The sequence below is a fragment of the Marmota flaviventris genome, chromosome 11 (genome assembly GCF_047511675.1).
Source record: "Marmota flaviventris isolate mMarFla1 chromosome 11, mMarFla1.hap1, whole genome shotgun sequence".
Taxonomy (NCBI): domain Eukaryota; kingdom Metazoa; phylum Chordata; class Mammalia; order Rodentia; family Sciuridae; genus Marmota; species Marmota flaviventris.
Window position 1 is genome coordinate 59,366,677 of NC_092508.1, and position 22,896 is coordinate 59,389,572.

The 22,896-nt window shown below is 40.8% G+C and overlaps 1 protein-coding gene across 5 annotated transcripts in view; it reads right to left on the bottom strand.

The window, feature by feature from the left end:
• The window catches only part of Rapgef4 (Rap guanine nucleotide exchange factor 4), a 221,420-nt gene that overhangs the window by 157,684 nt on the left and 40,840 nt on the right, over positions 1 to 22,896 (bottom strand). The window contains exon 1 of one of the 5 annotated variants that reach the window (XM_071619069.1): positions 3,493 to 3,516. The exons of the other annotated variants lie outside the window; for them this stretch is intronic. The gene's annotated coding sequence lies outside the window, so the exon portion shown is untranslated. Of the gene's footprint in view, positions 1 to 3,492; positions 3,517 to 22,896 lie in introns of those variants that run through there. 5 annotated transcript variants of the gene reach the window in all.

Here is a 22,896-nt window from a genome sequence, read left to right on the forward strand (position 1 = left end):
TTAAAATTCGGAATTCAACATAGGAAACTAATACTGAATTGGTACAAAGAGCCTAGACTCTCCGGATAGTCTTGTAGTATTGTGAAGGTGACTATTTTCACAAGACAGCATCCATGATGAAGCTGTAAATGAACTTGAAAAGGCCTATATACACAATCTCCATAGAGAGCCCATCAGACTTGAATATGCTCCATGAGCCACTCCACACTAAACAGGCAGTGAGCAGGAAAGAAAGGGGAACAGTGGTCTGCGGGACAGGTGATGGATCATTCTGGAAATTATGTAGAACAGACAATTGCACCAAGAGGCGTGCATGTGGAACTGAACGCATGCTGGTCAGGCAGAGACTCTGGCATCAGGACAGAAGATCCACTACAGTCAGGACCTTCCTGCTCAATGAATCAAGTTTCAGTGGAGGAGCTTTAGAGTGCCATTATTTCAAGACTGTAAGACATTCCTGAGGCCCCTTCTTCTGAGGAAGACAAAGAAAGTACATGCCCTGTATAAATGCATCATATTCAATGACAGAGGCTAAAACCCTATACCCCTGAGGCCCTGACTAAATCACAACACATGCTTCTTAAAAATGGAACTAAAGGTGTTATAATATTTTAACAAGAAAAACAGAGCCTAGAATCCTGAGTCAAAAGCCTTGTGCTCAAATCAGGAAATAACGGAGGGTACGGTTCCCATGAAAATAGAGGGGGAATCCATGGAGTAGAGGAAGTAGATTGAGGGGGAGGGAGGGATAACAGAAAAAGGGAGAAAATGCAGAATGAAATAGACAAGGTTATACTAAGTACATATATAACACAGTGAATTCCACCTTTATGTGTGTGTATATATATATATATATATATATATATATATATATATATATATATATATATATATATATAAGCATCAACTAGAAAAGCAACAAATAAATAGAAGGAAGACCAGTAGAGTAGAGTAGAGAAAAGGGAACAGGGGAAGTGGAAAGGGGAGGGAAAGAGGACTAGGGACTTAAGTGGAGAATATTATATTTTATGTATGTATGATCATGCCAAATTGAATCCAACTACTATGTATAACTATAAAGCACTAGTGAAGATATTAAAAAAATAAAACTTGTGCTCAATTCCCATGACTTGGGGCAGCAATCTGTGGATCTGCTTTATAAAGTGCAAATGTCATAGGAATGCGATTGTTATGACACCGACGATGCTTCAGAATGCTTCCTGGCCCTTCACTGACATTCACTGTCTTTGACGTGGGACACGAGGTAGATGCTTTCATCTCTTGGTTCTAAGGTAATGTCACAGTATGTCCCAAATGCTTGCAGCTCTTCCCCAAGACTGTCATTATGTGCCTCTCTGCCCTTTGCTTAGGCTTCCCCATGTCTGGTAATGTCCTTCCTCTGTCTGTCCTGTGGGCATCTCACCTTCTCCTCTTTCACAATTCCTAACCAAGAATGTACACTGACCATTCCCATTGGGTCCCCACTGTACTCAGGGCAGACCACTAGTATCATCTCTGCCTAACAGAACATACCCTTCCATCAGGCGCAAATCATACCTTAGTTCTCTTTCTAGCATCATTGGATAGCATGGTGCCTGACAAAGAGGGTAGCCTCTGTAAAGATTTACTGTGCAGGGCTGGGGTTGTGGCTCAGTGATAGAGCGTTTGCTTTCATGTGTGAGGCACTGGGTTTGATTCTCAGCACCACAAATGAATAAATTAATTAAATAAAGATCTTTCAACAACTTAAAAAATATTTTTTAAAAAATTACTGTGGGCTGGGGTTGTGGCTCAGTGGTACAGTGCTTACCTAGTACTCGTACTGGGTTTGATCCTCAGCATTACATAAAAATAAATAAATAAATAAATAAATAAAGATATTATGTCCATTTACAACTAAAAAAAAAGAAAAGAAATGATTTGCTGTGCAAATTGATACTTAATAAGATGCCATAAATACATGGGAAACTTTTCAACATCAGGAACATTACTAATTTTCTGACTTTCTCTGTGTTATCAGTTCAAAGTTCAAAGCCCTATACTCCAAGAATGACACAAGTTGAACCAAGACCTATAGAAAATATGTGCACTTGCCTGACCAACATGGCATACTATTCATTTTATGGGCATTTCTTAATTTGTATTTCTCTAAACACACACTTTGAAACTGCCTTTGGATCATCCCAGGAAGCAGACGTGAAATGTGAGGAGGAAAAGCAAATACAGGGAAGGAAGAAAAAACATGGAATTTGTGTGAATGAGCTGGTTAGCCCACAAGCCACGCTTGACGAATGCATCTCAGAATTATGCCTCCAAGCACAGGAGTCTGGCCACTTATCTGCAGACTTCTGTCTGCAATTATGCGAGGGGTATATCCAGAGGCACTAACTCCCCCACAGACTCCCAGCCATCTTGAATTTAGGCTCCTGTGGTTTAGGAAAAAGGCCTGTAGCAGACAACCTGAGAGACTGAGAATAACGGAGGTGGGGCACTAGAGTGCTCCTGAACTGTCCATGACAGTGCAGCTGAAACAGAAGGTAAGCCATCGCACGTGTTGACTGTTGATAAGGAAAAGGCAACAGGATTAAATAGTTAAGGTCTTACACCATATTCATGCAGTTAAGTAAAACCTTGATTCCAAAACAGAATCCTTGATGGAGCCCTAAGGATGCCCTAGCTAGACCTCAGGGATGGAGTTCCCAGAGTGACAGGTAACGCTGCCAGCTGATGCTTAGTGATACCAAAGACTTGCACACCCCTCACCTCAGCCCTGACTTGCACCCTCCACCTTTCCTTCCATCACCCCCACCCCACCATGACCAGTGAGAAAAGACTAAGATGGCCATGCCTCCTTCCTAACTCACTGTGACTTCTTCCCACCACATTGGTCTTGATAGTGTCAATGAAAATGAGGGTAGAAGCAGTACAGAGGAAAGGTTCCATCATTAAACACAGCTCTTCCTCCCTCTCTATGTTGGGGAAATCTATTACAAGCTACAGTAAACTTATACTACTTAGCTTTCTCCAAGTCTATTTGGTGACCACAGAAATTGTTACTGGAAATTTCTATGTCAATTGGAAAACAGAACAACTCCTCTTCCTTTGCTGTTCTATACCTGAACCTCTGCACAGTTTATTTGATGAGGATGTCAGATACCCAACTCAGCATCTGCACATACACCCTCCACCGATGCTCTCATCTGCCTCTGATCCTACCACAGAGAGCAGCTGTCCATGAATTTGGATCTTTGTTTCTTGCAATCAGTCTCACTTTTCCATCATGAGCCTTTTAGCTTAATACTGGCCCAGAATTTTGAGATAAACAGATGTCATGGCAGTGAGATGAGAAAATAGGACATAAAAGCAAAAAAATCAAGGCTGGCTTCTAAAGCAAATGTTTTTTAAAAGGAAAGAAGAGGAAGAGGAGGAGAAGAAGACACAATATACACACTCAACCGACTGAGAGAAATCAGAAAACACCAAGATACATACCTGAAGTTTAATATCTGACAGATGTCACAAGGTAACCTTTGTTAAGATGAGGTAAGACCAGCCCTTAAAAATTCACCAAAGGGAAAAAAATAAAACCAGGAGTGGCTTCATGAGGAGGTGACTTGTGTGGTGATGTAGACTCCCACATTCAGGGACCCACACTTGGTTTAACATTGCGCTACTACCATCTTGAAATTCTTAATAAGTTTGAAGAAAGGGCCCCAAGTTTTCATTTTTGCACTGGCTGACCACAAATCATGTATACAGTCCTGGGTAAAAGAACAGAAACTTGGCAGTGAGCTTTTTCCTCTGCAGGCTGGGCATAGCAAGGAATTATTCCAAATACTCCCTCCCCGATCCCTACAGATTCATTTGTAGCCACCTCGTCTGGCTTAAAGATACTAGGAATTTCAGATTACAGATATGTTGGGTGGAGGAAGGAATCAGTAACCTGGTTGATTAGCACCAAGAACAGGAAAACTTGAAGTTCCAAATGGATAAGATTATAACTCCTCCCACCTACCAGTTTCCTTATTTACAGAACGAAGTAGGAAAATAATACTTGGGAAAATAACCAATGATCACTCTTCAAAATAAAGTTCACTGAAATAAAGCATGATATCCTTGTGAAGAAAATTCTTTAAGAGTTCCCTGTAGTGAAACTGAATGAGAAATCTCTATTCCTAAAAATAAAAAAGACAGCACAGGCCACAAAAGGTCACCAAGTAGTCCCCAAGGACAGCTGTGGAAATGGCTGTCGCCAGTCATCCAAGTCCTGACTCTGAGCCTAGGCTCTTATCAGTCATCAAACTTCCTCTCCTTAAATAGTGCTGCTACACACGTCAGCTTTCCTCAGACAAAATTAGGGATCTGGCGTCAGAACCTCAACTGCTAAAACAAAATAACACCTCCCCACCAAGTTACTTTCAGTTGGTACTGGATTGTCTCTTGTTGCATGTTCTGGATTCACTGTTTACCATCATGATGTTTGTGGGAGTCTTGCTTTTCAGTTCTACAGAAGTTGGCAATAGTGGTTTCTGAGCTTGATAGCTCCAAGCTATTGGGGCAGCCATCTTACCTTCTTCTATAACTACAGAAATATACCTTGTGCACCACAGGATGTTGCAAAAGATCGGTAGATATAATCCCAGAAACACAGAGTACCTTAAGTGGTCCGGCGTGCCAGAGTATGTTTTCCTTTGGAAAATTGGCTAAGAGAAGCCACTTATTGTTTAGAAGTTTATATATTGGCTTTGACCTGAATCTTACAAAATGTCTTTATGTATCTAAAAATTTCCTTGTTGACTGACATTAAAAAGTACCAAACTAGAGACAAAATCAGAAATGTACTATGTAGCCTGAATATGTGTGTGTGTGTTGGGGGGGGGGTGTATTTGATTAAAACTCATCCTTGGGTATAGATGTCATCTTGTAAAACCATCTTCTGTCAATAGGAATTGCAAGTTGCAATGACCTCCATGGGAGAAGAGACATTTGTTATTTGGATGCGATCCTAATTACAAAGTAGCTCTATGAACAGAGACCAAATACTGCCCATGTTTCCAGCAACAGGGCATAATTTGGACTCTAAACAATTGAAATCTGTTTGTAAGCAAACAAGACCTCTTTGCTGACATTATTACTCTACAGAAGTATTTATTGCCAAGACTTGAAATCCAGCAAAAATGGATTTCTTTTTTTATAAAACATGCCAAAAAGATGTTAAAAGCCCACTAACTTGAAAGAACACAATGTCATATGACCTCTTCCAGCTCTTTATAAGGAAAAAAAAATGAGTGCTGAGACTCTTAAAATGCAACTTTTAACTATAGAGAGGGTCTAGTTTGTAAGTTTGCATTTAAATCTTTCATCTTTGAAATGATAAATGAGATTTTCCTGTATTTAAAGTGACATTCAAACCACCTATCAACCTCAGCCATTGCTCATCAGCACACACACGTTGCTTTCCTCTTCTGCACTCTATTCCCTCAGTGGAGAGGTGTCTGGGAAGTCGATTAAAGCTCATCTTTATGACCCCATAAGTGGCTGCCAGCCCCAGGAAGATGGACATTTGGGCTCTTCGCCAGGTCAAATGCTTCCCATTAGACAAGTGGAGACCATGAAGCTTCCAGCAGTTAACTGGCTCTAGCAACATGACATCACTACCACTCCGATGGATACGGGAAACTCTTGAACAAATGATGCTTTCCATTTTTAAATTCAACCTTCCATAAAACAGAGAAAAAAATATCAAGTTGCTTATAACAAGACAGGTCACCAGGCTGATAATCACAAAAACAAAAAGAGAGAGAGAAAAAAATTATGGATTCAAAGCAGCTTCAGAGATTCAGATTTTTTTAAAAATATCTTTTTTAGTTGTCAGCAGGCCTTCATTTTATTTATTTATATGCAGTGCTGAGAATTGAACTCAGTGCCTCACATAGGCTAGGCAAGCATTTTGCTGCTGAACCACAACCCCAGCCCCAGAGATTCAGATCTATTCAGGTTTACCGATAAAGTAGAGACAATCTTGGGGGCTGAGATTTATCCTTATTTTCCAAAAGGAAAAATTAAGGGATATAGAAAATCAGCTTGTTTATTTGGCTGTAAATGAAAGCTGAAGCATACGCTAAAATTCTCTGATCTGCTTCCTATCCCTGGAGATCAGTCCATCAAAAAATACCCTGCTTCCTCCATTGAGGAACTGAGGATGAACAATTTTACTGATCACACTCCAGTCAACACACTGTGTCTAGTCAATCCCCAGAAGAATTTCTATGCTGTACAATGGAAAGGGCAGTTAACTGAGATTTAGGAGAGCTGGGTACCCATCTCTTAGGCATCTTCCAAGACCCTCCCTTTAGCCTCAGTTTTCTTTCCATCTATAAGATGGCAGGACAGCAGGACAGGGGGAGAAATAGGACTGAATACACTCCCAAGTCCTTTACAGTAAAGAATTCCATAATTCCTCTGATTGCCGTATATATCTCTGATATTCTCTCTGCCTTGGGTACTGGTGAATGCATTCAACATTCTAATATTAATCAGCCACTTCTTGAACACCCACTTAGTTCCAGGCACCTGGATGATGCATGAAGAAGCTACATTACAGATGTAGAACCCGATCCTCTGCAGCTTACGTTGTATTAGGAGATAAACACAAAATTAGGCATTATAATACTAATAGTGATGATAAGCTCTTTGATACACATCTGTACAAAGTGCTACGGGAGCCCAGAGGAGGGGGGAAAATACATCTGGAGGAATTCAAAAGTTTTACAAAGAAGATGAAACCAAGCAGGGCCTTGAGAGTCTGCAGGAGGTGCTTCCTAAGGGGGGACAGGGGAGAGTGGCCTTCCAGCCAGAGGCAGTAGGACATACAAAGGCTCAGGTGCATGAAAAGGTTTGGCATGCAGAGGAAAAGGTGAGAACAAATGGGCACAGTTCAACAGAAGGGACTTTGTCTTAGCTCGATTTGTGTCACCGTATCAAAATACCTCAGCCTGGTAGTTTGGAAAGAAAACATGTTTATTTGGCTCACGATTCTGGAGACTGAAAGTTCCAGATGGCATGGATGAGTCTCCTGGTGAGGACCTGCTGAGTTGCCCCAGAATATGATGGAGAAGCAGAAAGAGAACCAGCTACAGGTAGAAGCAACATGTGTATAAGCAAGGGGGCAGTGAGGGCCCTGGCCAACCTGTTTACATTAACTTGCACCCTCAGAAACTAATCCACTCCTGCCAGACCTCACTCATGCCCAGAGGCACATTAATCCATCCATGGGGGGAGCCCTAGTGACCTAGTTTCCTTTGACCAGGCCCCACCTCTTAAGGTTCTATCACCCCAACACCACCACTCTGAGGATCAAGCATCTAGTACATGAACCTCTGTAGGACAAACCAACCCCATAGCAGCCTTTCTAGAGCAGAGATCAGCATCATTTTTTGTAAAGGGTCGGTGAGTAAATAGCATAGGTTTTGTAGGCCTACAGCATTACTTGCAGCTATTCACTTCCATACTTACAACACAAAATCAGGCAAAAATAATATGTAAATAAATGAATGTGGCTGTATTGCAATAAGACTTTATTTACAAAAACAGGCAGCAGTCTGTATTTGGTCCAATGGTGATACTCTCACAGCCCCTGCCCTTGAGCATAGCAGGAGGTGATCATAAAGGTCATCTGGAAACCAGAGTATAGAAGTTCCTATAGGCATTGCAGAGGGACTTGGGGAATATTAAGACTTTTTTTTAAATAAAAAAAAATGTGATGATATGATACAACCTGAGTGTTAAAAGTAATAGCAGAAAGCATAAACATTTTCTCACTTTGAATCATTAAAATAAGAGCAGTTATCTTTCTGCATTTCCTCAGATTGAATCTAGCTTGGGAATGTTTTTTTTTTCCAAATAAATGTAGAAATGGGGTTCTTTTCCATCTGGAAAACATTTTGCCTAGTGCATCATATCCCACTTAGACTGAAACATCTGACCAAAAATTTTAAATCAGAAAAAGTAAAATCTCTCTCTTCAGTAAAAGCATTGCTTATAAAACTTGCAAACATTTCCACAATGGTAAGAACTTGAGCTGATAAAGCACTGTGAGGCAGTACATGCAGATCAAGGAATGTTTTCTTGCTATGAACAGCACTGCCACCTGCACAGACACATTTCACAAGACAGGAGCAAACAATTAGGAAAAAAGAAAGGCAAAGTTCATGGAAACCGTTTCAAGTTAGATAGTAAAATAACATTTATATTATGTCTACTTTGTCAGGGACAAAGATGCTCAGCACAACAGTGAACAAGATGCGTGGCTCTCAAAAGAGTTCACACTCTAGGAATGGGTCAGCAAACTTTTGTTGAAAAGCCTAGTTTGCATTTAGACTTTGTGAGCCACATGGTCTCTTGCGAACACTCCACCCTGCAGTCTCAGCCTGAGAGCAGCCAGAGATGACAACATGGGGAAGACTGGCTGTGGCAGAGTTCTAATAAAAGTGTAGCTGTTTGTAGATCCCTGGTCTAGAGCAAAGGAGACATTAAACACACAATTGAAAATAGGTCAGATATGCAAAGCTCTAAGAAGCAAAGCCCAGAGATCTCTAGGAACATGTTTGAGGGCCTGAACTCTGCCTGAAAGGAGCTAGAAATAAGAGAGGAAGAAAGGCCAGCAGAGGAGTGGAGGTAAGGAATACTGAAGAATGGAGAGGATCCCTGCGGGCTGCTGTGAGGTCTCCAATGTCACTAAAGGGCAAGAGCTGTCAGGTCACACAAGGGTACCAATGGGTGCATCGGGACCATGGATTCCATTCTAAGGTAAGAGGAGACCATTAGAGTCTTCAAGACTTGATCAATCTGCATTTCTTTCTTTTTCTTTTTTCTTTTTCTTTTTTTTTTTGGTGCCAGGGATTGAACCCAGGGGCACTTAACCACTGAGCCACATTCCCAGCCCTTTTAAAAATGTGTTATTTTGAGACAGGATCTCACTAAGTTGCTTAGGGCCTTGCTAAGTTGCTGAGGCTGGCTTGAACTCACGATCCTCCTGCTTCAGCTTCCCTAACCACTGGGACTACACGTGTGAACCACTCGTCAGCTCAATCTGCATTTCTAACAAATTCAGAGATGCTGGTGGCAAAAGTTCATATAGACAAACTAGCTGGAAACCTAAACCAGCAGTTGAGAGAATAATTCTGTCTAAGAAGGATTCCACCAATAGGAGACTAAGTGACCAGATCTTGAGTTGCAGGGAACATATTTGGGAATCTCAGGAATCCTGTGCAAGGGAGGGGGAAACTGAGTCAGGGGACAGAAAAAAGTCAATACTACTGTCGGTCACTGGGACTGTGTCCTGCTGGAGAGCCGGTGAGGAACTGTGTGGAATGCACCAGGGAATGTCAAATCCTGGACACCTGCATGCTGGCTCTCAGGCTGTGAAAAACCTTTGGTAGTGAAAACCCTCTGGCAGCAATAGAGACACTGACGCTAGTGGTGGGAGGCTTTCTGGGTGCAGGGGACAGTCCATGGAGCTGCTGATAACTCAGACATGTGCAGATATATATGATAAGGCATTAATACAGCTTTTTGCAACTAACCTTTCTGTTTCATCAGAAAGTAAATAAGTCAAGAAAAATGCAAATGATTTTCAAACACTGTCAACACTTCTTAAATAACCTCCTTTCTTTGATCAAAGACTGAAGTTTGAAAAGCTGAAGTACGTTTCACTTTCTCTTTTTCGCTGTACCCCAGTACAGCGATTAAATCCAAGACCTCACACATGCTAGGCAAGCACTCTACCAATGAGCTACATCCCCAACCCTTTTGTGTGTATTTTATCTAAAAAATTTAATACCATATCACAAGGAACATGTTCAAATTATTTAGCAACTGAAAGAGCACAGAAAAAGATCACTCAGAACAAGCCTTAAACGCTCTTTGGGGCACCTAAGTGTGAACTGGCTGAACCAACCCCGCCCCTTAGGATATGGTAAGGACAGAGCAGGGATGGCACAAAGGCAAGCCCAGAATTCCCACAGAAGAGGGATTACATCTAGGGCTAGGATTGTGGCTCAGGGGTACAGCATTTGCCTGGCACATGTGAGACATTTGGTTTGATCCTGAGCACCAAATAAATAAATGAAGTTATTAAAAAAATGTTGCAAAATCTATTTTTTTTTTAAAAAAGGGATTATTTCTGGAACTCTACCTGGATAAAACATGAATTCAAAAGCACTACCTGCCACATAGCATAAGAAAGCCAGAAATGATCTCAGATAAGTTTCTTTAAGCAAAACTGAATCTTCCAGTCAAATTCAGTACAGTGGAACCTCTGTATCCGTGGTTGGATATTCGCAGACTCAATCAACCAACAATCAAAACAACTTAGAAAAAAAAAAAAACTGCATCTGCACTAAAGACACATGGGCTTTTTTTCTTGTCATCCTCTAAATGATAGCATGTAGGCATTTACTTGGAGTTAGGTATTATAAGTAAACCAGAGATGATTTCCTTTCAAGTACATGGGAGGACATGGGTAAGTCTATACGAACACTACAGACACTATTTTACATAAGGGAACCAGATCCCCCGTGGGTACCAAGGGTACCACTGTCGCAAATGTTCATCCAAGACAGGTACCCAGGCTCCGACACACGAACACTAATGACTGCAAACACAGGTTTTCTAACCAATCTACCTCCCTGCTGTAAATGGGGAATAAAAGTACTGGTTACCCAAATAACAGTCCAAGGTCAACATGAGATTAAGGTTTTGTATCTGAAGGTAAAATATTTCAAACCGATTTCATGGCTTCCAACTTGGAGCCTCTGCTGTCGGAGCGGCCTCCCAGGGAGGAACCGCTTCATACATTTTAACAGCTCACCGTCAGCTCCCTTGTCCCGGGGTGGAGGTACACGGCGTTAGTGGAATTTAAACACTGTGATCACAGGTCACTGTTGTAGCAAAATTGCTGTGGCGACAGTTTAGTTACTAGAAGAAACCTAATCGATGAAGACAAAAATTGGTCTGATACCACAGCTGCTGGCCCAACTCCATGAGTCCAATTATTTCACTGACCGCATGTATCATTTCTCCCCTTCCTTACTCAAAAATGACTCGGACACATGGTTTGTTCTTTTTGCTAAGCTAAATACAAGGTAAGGAAGGACTCAATGCTCTTGCCTTCTTCCAAACCATATTTTGTATCTCACTGTCACACTTCTTGAAGTTAGGCTTAGGCTGGGCTTTGCTGGGTTCACTTGAGTAGACACTGTGGCTTAAGTCCACTCGCAGACATGACTGGTGACCCACCTTTCCTGCAAACATCATCTAGGAGAGTAAAAGATTTGGGTGAAACTTCAGGGATTCCCCCAGCAGCATCATTGTTCATTAGCAGCTAATGTCCATTAGGCTCCTTTTCTTTCCTCCATCACATATGATCAGTGAACTGGTCTTTCCTTCAAGAGTCTCCCGTCCATCTCTGATAGGAATGTTCTCGATTTATTGGTAGAAAAGGTCTATCCCCAGGGTTGAGTTTGCAAATGTTCATCCAAGACAAGTACCCAGGCTCCGATATATATATATATATATATATATATATATATATATATATATATATATCTCACATATATTGAGCATACTGCTTTAAACCTGGCATCCAACCATGTTCCTGATCATTGATTCCCACCTGATTTCACCCTTGCAAGATCAGCAATGGACAAATTCAGAATTTCATGATAAAACATGAGCGCCTGCAATGATTTGATTGGGAATTAATTAAAACCAAGAAAACCCCTTGATGCTCGAAGTAGACAGTACTTTAGAATTCTTGGATCCAGCATGTCTTCCTAACAACAGTTAGTATGGTGATGGCAATGACGATGACAATGAGCAGGAGGACACTGGCACCTTAAAATCTTACAGCACTTACACAGACTACCTCATTTGAGCTTTACTCAACTTCATGAGGCAGACAGAATAGATATTTTCCTCACTTTCACCAGTGAAGAGACCGAGTCTCAGGGATGAAGTCACCTGCCCAGTGCTGAGTGACTCGCACAGTTGAAAGTCAAGATAGAGACACAGACCTTGAGATTCTAAATTCCACTTGCCTCCCTCATGACACACAGCCTCCTCCTTGCTGGTCCCCATGGCTTCTCAGACTGCATTTTAAACTCTGTGGTTGAAATTTACCCTCCTTGCCTTTCAGACTCATGAATTTTCATCCTCGGTGTCTCTAAAGTTCCCACACTCCATTCAACAGCGCCTGAGTGGAGCCCATTAACTGCATAATGAAGGCAAGACTGGATCCTTAATCCAGGCATCTACAGGGCCAGTTAGCCCCAGAGGACACAGCACTGCAGAGAGGAATTAATTTCATGTGGACTAAGGAGGACTTAGAAGTCTAAGGAGGTTAGAAAGAGATGCTAGAGGGGCACAGGGGGAAGATATCTGCTAAACCAAATTTCAAAATGAGAAAAAGAACATTACTAAATAATCACAAGACATTTCATACTGTGAACACCAGGACAGATGGTTAGTGCAGAAATAAACAATTTAATTTGCAAGGTTTAATATAAATTTAGAAGAAAAATACTGTTTCTACTTAATTATCAGCAGTCCCCTATTAAAAAACCCATGGACATACCACATATTCATTTTAATGTTTTCCCACCTGTGAGTATAAAAGCGCTAACTGGCAAAATCTAGTAGGAAAGGAGTTGGGTTTTTTTTTTCTCTCCCTCTTCTAATCTCAAAGAACCCCACAGGGTAGCATTTTTTTTTTGTTTCCCATGCCCCACCCTGCTTCATCACCCATCAGACAGCAGCTTCGTGATGGTTTATGAAATGTCTCAAGTGAAGGTTCTTCATTTAAAGGCCACTGATGAATTCTCTGATAAGACTTGTATAGAATTCTCTCTCAATTCAGATCCTCAGAAGTACAATAAAAATAAAACTATAAACATGTTGGAGTAATATAATGCTCATAATAAAATTTTAGCATTTTATAATTAACAAAGCACATTCACTTATACTGACATAGACTAACTCATTTAAGCCCTACTCACAACCAAGAGCCAGTCTTATTTTCCATGGAGGAGAAGAACTGAGCTCACATAATAACTACGTAGCAGACCCAGGACTTGGACCCAGTGTTAAGCCCAGGAGCACAGGCTGCTTCCGTCTGGTTAGAGCAAGTGCTAGAAGTGATAGCCCCATCCCAAGTTTCACCCCAAACTGCATTCGAGTTAGAACCGTAGAACAGAAAATAGAATAAGACTGTTTTGTGTACAGTAAGGCTTCATCTGTGTTAAATATTTGGAATTTGATGTCAAATAGGAGAGAACCTAACCAACATGAAAATTGCAAAAAATCATTTACTTTATTCATTAGTGAGCTCAGAAAGACCCTCATCAAGTCACTCTTACTATCCACAATTACAACATGCATGGTTGTCTGATTACCAAGAGCACAGCATAATAAAAAAGAAAATTATAATGATGAAAGAACATACTAAACACAGACCACGGAGAATAATAAAAATCGACAGGTGACCCTTAAGAAAGGTAAGAGGTAAGAACTCAAAAGTCAGAGTAGCAGGAAAGCGCGACACCCGCCCACACCTCTGTAAGCTCAGGCAGTATTTCTGTGTTATGCACTGGACAATAATTGCTGCTTAGGATAATGTTCCTGAGCTGCAAATTAAGGTGCTCATTATATTGTTTCAGAACATAGAATCCATATTTAACTTTGTATCTCGAAGTTAGTTAAAAAAGATACACTTGGTGTTTAAAGGGATATTCAGACAACTCGGCTACATAGAATAATGCATGTCCTGAAGGTCCTGGACAACACTTGCTAAGAATAGCAGTGAATGAACTCCTCTGTGTGCCAGGCCCCGTTGTGAAAGCTGCATTCCTTATCTCACTAAATCTGAACAATCAGCCCTGTAACAGATTATTTATGCTACTTATATTTTACAGAGGAGGAAACTGAGGTCTATGCAGGTTAAGGAACTTGCCAAGTCACCAGCTACGAACTCCAAAGCTTATACGCTGAACCAAACTGACCATATAGTTTACATTTTCATTGTACCATTTTTTAAAACTACCATGCTTCTGGGCCTTTCCCTTATAACCAACCAGAGAAAATCCCTGGTTTTCAAAAGTTCATTTAAAACTCAATTTGTTTCAAATTCAGATATTTTATTATTCACTCAACAGTCATTTCTTGAGCATCGACTGTATGTCAGGCATTGTACTGGGTTCTGGAAAGACAGAGATGGACAAAATACAACTCCTATCCAAAGAAAGGTACTAGAAGAGATGTCAGGGGCACATAAGCAATTAATCACTGCACAATGTGGACCAGGTAATTTTGGAGTCAAGGGAGATGCAAATGTTATGCCTGGTGGTTTGAAGCCCTGAGAAGGGACTTTTACAGAGACTCATCTCTACTGAAACTAATCAGAGCCCCGGGCCTCCCTAGGATTCCCTGGGCACTGAGCTCCAAGGCCATCAAATGCTCTGGGGGGGCAGTAGGGAAGGGGCACAAGAGTAGGACCTGAGTAACATTTTGCGCTTAACCATGTTTAATGATGGCCTCTCTGGGCCAGTCATGGGTGGGCATGAGATTTCCCACCTGCTTCAATCTGCAAGTTAAGTGTCTGCCTTGGATAGCTGTGTACAGGTCCACCTCATCTGTGGGCAATGCAGGTATGTTTCCCGAAAAGTATAGGGGAAAAACCTTTCTCAAGCTTCATTATATAAATAAACCAACCGCAACCAAAAATAAAAAGGGAAAATCTTCCATTACACCCACCTTTGGTTTCCTGAACAGTCTCCATGGGAAGCAATTCAGAATGCTTTTCCCAGAAAACTAAACTGCAACTTTCCTATTTTTGTATATATTTAGTGAATTATACAAATAACCCATTAATTCATTCTTAGTGCACAAAAGTCAAAGGTCAGAAATATGCAGAGTAAAAACTTAGAAAACCTACTTCACCCCTCTCTCCAATTCCTCTCCTTCTGCCACAGTTAACAGTTTAACTTATAATATTTCATAACTTTCTGTGCACTTACCACACATCTAAGGATATATAGATCTATGGCTTTAGGTTGATTTTCCAATAAATGGAATCATACGAATATGCATTGTCCCAGAGCTTTCTGTTCTTGAATTCACAACAATCTTTGAAGAGCTTTCCATACCCTGATGTACACTTATCTCTCAACTTTTTAAACAGCTTTATTGTATTTCAAGCTGAAAATTGTTTTAGTCAGTGTTTTCACGGCTGTGATTAAAAAACTGACCAGAACAATTGTAGAGGAGGAAAAGTTTATTTAGGGGCTCACAGTTTCAGAGATATCAGTCCATAGATAGCTGGCTCCATTCCTTGGGGCTCAAGGTAAGGCAAAACAACATGGCGAAAGAGTATGGTGGAGGGAAGCAGTTTGCATGATGATCAGGAAGCAGAGAGAGACAGACTAAGCTCAGCTCACCAAACATATACCCCAAAGGCATGCCCACAGTGACCCACCTCTGCCAGCCACACCTACCCACCTTTAGTTACCACTCAGTTAATCTCTATCAGGGGATTAATTCACTGATTGGGTTAAGGCTCTCCTAACCCAGTTATGTCACCTCTGAATGTTCTTGCATTTTCTCCCACATGAGCTTTTGGGGGACACCATTCTGCTGGATAGTCAGGGGTTTTCTAATAGTTCGCTATTACAAACAATGCCACAAAGACAGTTCTTAAACATATATCTTCATGAATGTGTGCATTTCCAGAGGATAGATGACTAAGAATTGTTTGGCCAAATGGTAAGCGTGTTCTAAAATTTTGATAAATAGTACCGAGTCAGCTACAAAATGGGATTGATATCTGCACCCCATGACCAGAGCCTGAGTGCACCTGTGTCTGCACAGCTTCCCCAACCCTGGGTATTTATCAACTACTTCATTCCTTTCAATCTGATGGGTAGAAAAGCATACCTACTTGTTGCCTTCATTTATGTTTTTATGACTGCTAGTGATATTTGCATATTTATTAATCATTTGTATTTCTTTCTTTGTGAATTGCTCATACTGTTTGCCCATTTTTCTAGCTAGTGGTCTTTCCTTGCTGACTAATAAAATATTTTCCCCCTTTTCCTTTAGTAGGGAATGTGCACAAGACTTCTCATCCAGACGTGTTTCTGAATTAGTCTAGCTGCTTTATCTGCCATCACTGTCTAGAAGAACATTCAGATGGCCCTCACTGAGATCTGCCCTCCCTTTCTTGAGCTTTCTTGCCCACAACTATTAACCACCTCCCTCGGAGGATATCAACCACAGGAGTAATCACACTGCAATCTGGAACGTCGCCATGAGCCCAACCTGCAGTTTTATTCCTTTCTAGAAATGAACAGGCTAGAAATAGGTCTCCTGCAGCAAGACCCCCAGAATGCCTCTGGATACAACCTCATGTGGATGCGAGATTGTCTCCAGGTGAGGCAGAGGTGAGGATGTGAGTGGGTCCATCAGCAACTAGGGATTATCACTTCAGGGGTGAATGGGAGGAAGGGAAGAAAAGACTTGTGGAGGAAGCCTTGATAGAAAAGGAGGTCAGAAAGATCTAGACAAAATGATGAAGCAAAACTGACCACATCACTTCCCTCATCTCTAGTTCTTAGTTCTCTGCCTCCCTAACCTTATGCTTTGTTTTTCACACCAGGTGGGTGCAGAATTAATTCACCCAAAGTGCAGATTCTAATGCAAAGAGCACTAACTTCAGTAATTTGTTCTAACAGATTCAAAGCCTGACTCCCACAGCAAATTAGTAATGCTGGCTGAGTCACGGAGGGTCACAGACAAAGTTTCTCAAAGTCTATTTGCCTCTATTCTTAGCAATCATCTTTGAGCAAGAGAACAAAAAAATATTGAGGATCTATTCGTATAACAGACTTTGAGTATGCTGGAGTTACACAGCACCAGCACCATCTTTCCAACAATTAGGAGATTCATATTCACCCCTCTCCAGGAGCTTAGGAGCAGCAGTGGAGAAAGGGCTTCAGAGCATTTGGCTGGGTGTTTCTCAGGGTGTACACAGCAAGGGAAGAAAGGAGAGTTCCCTGATCTGAGAGGTCAGCCCAGTTGTAGAGGGGTTTGGGTTCTGGTTGATGCCACACTCCAGCAAGGTGAAAAGAGCCAGGCTCAGCTCTAGCAAGGAACAGCTTATCACCAAGATCTTAGACTGCACTCTAAACTTGTTTCTTTAAACACAATGGCAACAAATAAGAAATTTTTATATGAATCATTTCATTTGTACACATTTTTAGTTTGTGCAAAATGATTATATGTCACTGTTGAATTAGAAAAGACACAGCTGGGTATAATGGTGCACACCTGTATTCCCAGCAGCTTGGGAGACTGAGGCAGGAGGATCACAAGTTCAAAACCAGCCTCAGCTAAAGTGAGATGCTAAACAACTCAATGAGACCCTGTCTCTAAATAAAATACAAAATAGGGCAGGGGATGTGGCTCAGGGGTCGAGTGCCCCTGAGTTCAATCCTGGTACCCTCCCACACACCCCAAAAAAGGAAAGACAGCAGCAGCTGAAAGAGCAAGGAAGAAAGACCTGGAGCTGCTCTTGTATTTTCTATATACCACATAGCCTCAATACACTGCCAAGGTTGTGACAATGGGTGACAGCTGAGATGTCTTAGCTATCAAAATGTTCTTTAAAAACTTGAAATGAAAGACCATTTGGCACTGTTATCCCACTCCTCAGCATATACCCAAAAGACTTAAAATCAGCATACTACAGTGATGCAGCCACATCAATGTTTATAGCAGCTCAATTCACAATAACTTAGCTATGGAACCAATCTAGGTGTCCTTCAATAGATGAATGGATAAAGAAAATGTGGCATATATACACAATGGAATATTATTCAGCCATAAAGAAGAATAAAATTGTGGTATTTTGCTGGTAAATGGATGGAAACTAGAGACTATCAAGCTAAGTGAAATAAGCCAATCCCCCCAAAAAACCAAAGGCCAAATGTTCTCTATGATATGCAGATGCCAACATGCAATAAGAGGGTGAGGGAAGAACAGAAGGTCACTGGATTAGACAAGGGCTGGGGGGTGAAGGGAATGGAGAGGGGATGGGAATAGGAAAGACAGCAGAATGAATCAGACATCACTTTCCTATGTTCATATATGAATACATGTCCAGTGTAACTCCACATCATGTACAACCCCAGGAATGTGCAGTTACGCTTCATGTATGTACAACATGTCAAAATACACTCTACTGCCATGTATATCTAAAATGTACAAATAAAAAAGTTTAAAAAATGTTCTTTAATAAATGATCTTATATTTTAATTGTAATCTTAAATGCACATGTATGCAATAACACCCAAACTGAGGTTTTGGTAGGGATCATGAAAAAAATTCTAGCCATGTCTCTCTTGTCTGGTTGTATATTGAGGATAGGATCATAGACACGCTGTATTCACTGTGAGGGGAAAAAAAAAAAAAGATTGGACTTTGTATTCAGTGATTTACATACTGTCCCTTAAAGTAGCTTCTTCAATTAAGGAGGCTGATTATATCTCTGAAGCTGGTGGTGTATTATAACAATCAATTGCATTTGACTAATTCACCCAAGTAACTGGCAGTCGATGGTTCCAGGCAGTCTGAGCTGTCCATCGTCACCGCAGACCTGAAGTGACATGGGGTCTGCACCGCTGCTGTTTGGGAGGCTGGACGGAGAAGAATTGTATATATTTGCTCAGCTTTTCATCTTCCCAGATGAGATTCAAAATGATAGCATCTGAGCTGGCAGGTTGGCTAACTTCTCTGTGCTTCAGTTTCATTATCCATAGAATTATAAATAGGACAATAACCAACTGCCACCCAGCACTAGTGGGAGGATTAAATAATCAGGTAAAAGCAAAGAAGAAGTCTAGAATATAGATGCTTCTTAATGAGTGGTTTTTCCATCTGAAGAACTTACTTTGGTTTGGGGAGATGTTTTAGTTTGTATGTTTGTTTTGGTGCCAGGATTCACACAGGCTAATAAGCACTTGCTCTAACTGTGATACAACGCCCAGACTCTTCCTGGTGTTCACGTATATTTGCCTTGGATGGTCATTTGCTTGTTTCAAGGGGGCTATCATCTCAAAATACTGTCATCGCTCCTCTTTAGAATTAACTTCAGCACAACACAAATTAGTCTCCTTTTGCCAAAATTTATAATACCCCTGTTGATGAGATCCAGGAAATGGAGGCCTTCTTTTCCTTTTGTTTATTTATTTTTTAACTAGGGCCCCTCAGATGTCAAAGGTCCTAGGGGTAGGACCTCAGACTTATTTTCCTTTGACAACGGAAAGCCTCTGCAGGGAGAAGTTAAGTGATTTACTCAAGGATATAGAATGGTCAGAGGCCAAAAGAAATCATTCAGATTTCGTGACTGGTCCTCTGGGGCACTCTACCTAACCCTGGACTCTGCCAGGCATTTCTCTGAGTTCTCAGAAGGACATTTCCTATGACTGGCATATTTCACTGAAGCCAGCTCTCTCACCCGCAGACAGCATGCCAACACCCATCAAAACACACGCCAAGGGCCTCTACACCTCAAAAATCAGTGAAAGAATAAGTCAAGCTAATGCACAGTTTTCTTTTTGAACCACACTCTGAATCCATTATGAATTCACCTGAACAAGAAAGCCTAGTGCCTCTGTAACTACCGATCAGAAGGGTTTCAGAGATGATTGTGCAGGGTGAAAATGACGAAGCCCTGCAGGAAAAAGGAACTGACTCCTTTTTTCCACTCGAAAATGTAAGTCTCTATATTAAAGCAGAGAGGAAGCCACACTAAAGCAGGTTATCTGAATAATCAATTGTTTATTTTCTCAATTCTAATAGAAATAAATACGCAGCTTTACACCAAATTTTAGAAATGAATGAAAGGTACTAAAACTTTTTTCAACACATTTCAAAAGTTTTGATCAATACCCCAAATTCCCTAACTGCCGATTCCACTAACATAATCCATGTGATGGCTCTACACAGGATTTCTGATAAACTTACCTTGACCTGTAGACAAGATTAAATGATAAAATCATCTTAGAACTAGGAAACAGACATAAAGATAAATAACCTCACCTGCCTATATCCATGTGCATAGCTGTAGATTGCTGGCAATATTCATGGTTAAGCTAAACCACTCTATAGCAACTGGAAGAAGCCATGACCACTTATATTATATTATATTATATTATATTATATTGATTTCAGAACTTTGCTACTGAAGCCACAGTTCCATTCTGGGGCTCATCTGCAAGGTTGTGGCTTCTCAAAACCATGCACAGGAAAACAAATCCTGATATAAACTGACATAGGCTGCAGCTGCTTAACGGATAAAAAGCTTCAAGATTGAGCAGGCATTTTTCCTTCTCTCATGAAGCATAAAAGTCTCTAAGTTTTATTAAGTCCTCAGTCTCTGAAGAACATGATTGATAGACAGCTTCTCAAAACTGGGAACTGGCTTGGGAAGACATATAGATCTAGGTAGGTAGATATATGTATATGTCAGGTATGTATATATGCAATACAGTGTCAAACACTGAGAGTAAGTCAGATGTAAAGCATATTCCTACTATGGATTAAAATTAAAAAGGCATAGGAAGTGGTGCAAGAGGAACACCCCAAACACCCCAGGATTACCCCCAAACTGGGTAATCTGCAAGCCAACATGGTAGTAACCAGACAGTGGTAACAGCAGCAGAGGGGCCCAGGAATGAGGTGACTTGGGCTGATGCAGCACAGCCAGGGTGCCCACTGGCCCAGCTTGCCTCTTGTTTGAGCTGAACACTCCCTTGAAGTGAGGAGCCACCCTCAGGGTTTCCCTACTATCAAGTTCCTGCGATGTCCCCAGCATGGGTCTCCAAGAAGGATGTCAGCCATAGTGTCTACAGCATGCATAGAAAGACATTTTATATTTACATTTTATATTTTACATTGTCTGAGCTTCGACTTCTGGACTTCAGTCTAGAGATCAGATACAATCCCAGCTTTCCAGATGTCTGTTTCAGACAGAGCAGATAAACAAACACACTATGAGCAATTTGATATGGTTCAGCATAATGAAAATCATCCAAATTCAGTGAGGGCTGGGATGGCTTGGAGACTGAGCTAAAAAACACTCCCAGTCCCACATTCCCCACGCAGTCACATGGGTGAAGAAACCTAAATATCGGAGGCTGATTTTCCATCTGTGATTTTTCAATACACAAAATTTAGCATTAATTCTATTCAAGACATTGGGCCTCCTGTGCTTTCTATTATTTTACTCAAAATATACAGGCATAAAATTACCCATTGGGAAATAACTTATAGCAAAAAGATTTTCAATATATTACTTTAAAATCTTTAAACTTATTCATTAAAATATATATTAGGGTTTTTAAAAAATTTTTTCTATTCAAAAGCACACAATAAGCAAGAGTTTATCAGGGCCTCAAGCTTGTGGGTTTGCTTGGTTTTTATCAAGACAAACTTTTTATTTTAATAGAACATGGCTGTTATCTCACTGAGGCCACCTGACAACCCCATGAGGTAAAGATTAATATTCACATTTTAAGATAAGGAAATGAATCATTCTAGAGATTCAATTCTAGTGGTGGTGGGGATTCAGTTTTGTTCTTTGACTCAGAGTCTTTGGCTTCTGATTAAGATTCTGGTTGGCTAATACTATGAGCTTGGGAATTATATATATATGTTTCTTGCGCCTCCAAAATGACAAAATAAAATTAAAGGCCTTAGTTTTCTGCTGTGAACTATGGTTGATTAGGAATAGGATAATATAGCCTCTGGCTTATTCAAATTTAGGACAAGCTCTCAGTTGTTGTATGGATTTGGCAAAATGGTCAACCAGGAACCTATCATCCAACTTCCGAACAAAGCTCAGAAACTACCATGGAGGTTTCCAGTTAGTTCTCAAGGCAAAACGACAGAAGGGAGTGATTACTTCATTGTTCAGGTCTCTGGAAGAACTGCCATCCTTACCAGAGGCCTAGAAAGAGCTGAACATCACAGGCCTTATTTTGAAATTTTGATAAATTTTGTGGGAAATGGTATGCAGTGGAGATGAGCTACCTCTCTTTAAAGTTCGACACCAATCCACTGCAGAAAGGGCCAAGGCTGGTGATGGATTTGCCTTGACACCTGCATTTTGGGAAGACCATGGTGGCAGGCTTCACCTGCTACCAGGCTCCAAATGAGACTGCACAGAGATGTACATTTGTTCTACCATTGCATTTGAGAATTGAAGAGTGCTTTAAAAGTTCTACATTCTCCTTTTAGAGAAGGAAAAACTATAGAACCCCACTTAATTCTGTCTCTGAATTAGCAAGTAGTGTCAAGGTTCAGATGACAGCTCTGTCTCCACTGTCTGGATCTCTGATAGACACACCTCTACAGAGGGCACAAGCACAACTAACAGCAGAGATTACACATGGCTCTTCTCCATCCTCCACACCACAGATCCTTCCCCATTATATTTTCTATTATTAAAAGTTAGAATGGGGCTGCAGTATAGGTTAAAAATGTTAAAACTTAGAATAGTTTAGGGGTAGAATACCTGTTCAGTATGCAAAAGAGCTTGGGTTCAATTCCCAGCACCATCCAAAAAAAAAAAAAAAAAAATTAAAGAAAAAAACTTAGAACGAAAAAGTAGGGGTGGTCTATGCTATACAAGAGCATGTGATTTTGCAGGCCACTCTAATTCCACAAAATGAAACACAGGACTGTATTTTCTAGAAGCACTGGGACGTCAAAACAAATTTAGAGTTCTCTGTGGATCGCAAATGAACCTTGAAGCAAAGGTCTTTCTTTCAGTTAAGCATTATC